Raw genomic sequence first — 2,155 nt, 5'->3', positions numbered from 1 at the left:
TGAAAGGTGTCGTTTCTTTACGTGGTTCGTATCAAAGGTAAACACTCGATTATCTGTTGAAAGGTGTCGTTTTTTACGTGGTTCATATCAAAGGTAAACACTCGATTATCTGTTGAAAGGTGTCGTTTTTTTACGTGGTTCATATCAAAGGTAAACACTCGATTATCTGTTGAAAGGTGTCGTTTTTTTACGTAGTTCATGTAACAAACATGTAAATTATGAATATATTTAAGTAGACTTTTAACATGTTAACAACAGGCTAAGTACGTTAAATTTCATTATTATGAATACAAAACATTAACGAAATCCGGAGCTTTGAATTAAACTCTTTACTAATAAAGTCACATATAAATGAGATAGGAAATATCTGTGGAGCCACCTCCAATGCACTGGCATTCCTACCAGTTTTTTTCTTTGTCATAATTTTTATCTTACCTGTATCGTCTTTATGATTATCTGGTTACCATTCTGCACGTTCTGGCTGTGATTCTTGAGTTACATCATGGTGTTTGATTGCACAATATTTCCAGTTGTACAATCATTACGTCTTACTTTTACCACTTCTTCAGAGTATCATCCAAGGAGTGACTCGAGTTGCCGCTACTCGGGCTTTGGCTAGGACTAACGTATCAAAGTCATAACGGGCAACTACGCAGAGTGCTTCAGGCCGATTCTGTTGAAGAAACGAACAGATCCTATAGTCACTCTGGTTTCAAGTCTCGCGAGTGCTGTTTATCAGTGCTGTTGAGCTGACTTTATATATATATATTCGTTTTAACATAACTTAGGTAAGTCACTTTTGAAGCAAGAGTATTTATAGTTGATACTTAAGTCACTCTTAAGTGTTAATAATGGAAGACAATGAAAACCATTTCGATGTTACATGAAACAACTGATTGACATTAACTTCTTTTACCTAAACCCCAGGTAAGTGAATTTCACTTCTTATTTATATGTTTTGCATATCACCAACGTGAAGTATGCCTAATGAGGTTTAAAACATGTAGACGCCTCGTGGTTACTTCCTCCTATATGTAAAACGTTCACTTACTCCATGCTGGTTTGTGCCTCATGTAATTCATGCTTTATTAGGACTGCACTAATTAAGGGCGAAGTGGTTTTATTTTCTAATTAATTACTTTTATATTTAGAGAAACATAGAATGGCATAAATCTCGCAATACAATTCGTCAAAATGATCACAATAATGATTGAAAAGTTTCACAAAAATGTTCACTGATTAAAGGACTTTTTCTTTCGTTCAACAGAGCGTATAACGAAAAATGGGTATAGCAATGTTTTGTTACTTGTAATTAAAATAAATAAATACTCTTAAATCTTTACGAACAAAGCGCTTATTTATGAATACGTATTACGAATGGTAAATGAGAGGTGATAAAAAGGTAAATTTAAAATCTTCAAATACTGATATATAAGTGAAAACATAGGGATTATAGGTTAGTGGTTCGTAAAAATGTTCGATTCGAAAAGTCCGTTTTAACTTAAAGAAATCAACACTATCTAAAAACTAAAAAGTCGTAGAATGATTCTAAACTGGAATGACTTAATTAAAATAAAAAACAGTGTAAATTTATTGGTTATTTGCACACGGCGAAATTTTTTGATAACACTTCTACAACGTTTTTAATACTGCACAGTAGTTTGTTCTAATTCATTGGTTCTTTGCACGCGGCGAATTTTTTTTTTATAACACTTCTACAACGGTTTTAATAGAACAAAACAGTTTGTTCTGATTCATTCCTTATTTGCACACAAAGAAGTTTTTTATAACACTTCCACAACGGTTTTAATACAACAAAACAGTTTGTACTGATTCATTGGTTATTTGCACACGGAGATTTTTTTATAACACTTCCACAACGTTTTAATACAACAAAACTGTTCTGATTCATTGGTTATTTGTAGACAGCGAAGTTTTTATAACACTTCCACAACGGATGTAATACAACAGAACAGTTTGTTCTGATTCATTGGTTATTTGTACAAAGCGAATTTTTTGTAAAACTTCCACAACGTTTTAATACAACAAAACTGTTCTGATTCATTGGTTATTTGTACACAGCGAAGTTTTTATAACACTTCCATAATGGATGTAATACAACAGAACAGTTTGTTCTGATTCATTGGTTATTTGT

The 2,155-nt window shown here is 32.5% G+C and overlaps 1 long non-coding RNA gene across 1 annotated transcript in view; it reads left to right on the top strand.

Moving 5' to 3' along the window:
- The first annotated feature begins 576 nt into the window (after window positions 1-576).
- LOC111086038 overlaps window positions 577-2,155 on the top strand; it is a 23,774-nt gene continuing 22,195 nt past the window's right edge. Inside the window, exon 1 of the long non-coding RNA XR_002610804.1 lies at window positions 577-788. This is a non-coding gene — a long non-coding RNA (uncharacterized LOC111086038). The remainder of the gene's footprint in view (window positions 789-2,155) is intronic.

This window comes from Limulus polyphemus, unplaced genomic scaffold (assembly GCF_000517525.1).
Source record: "Limulus polyphemus unplaced genomic scaffold, Limulus_polyphemus-2.1.2 Scaffold808, whole genome shotgun sequence".
Lineage (NCBI taxonomy): Eukaryota > Metazoa > Arthropoda > Merostomata > Xiphosura > Limulidae > Limulus > Limulus polyphemus.
Note: the sequence above shows the minus strand (reverse complement) of the source record. Positions and strands in the feature narration are given on the sequence as shown.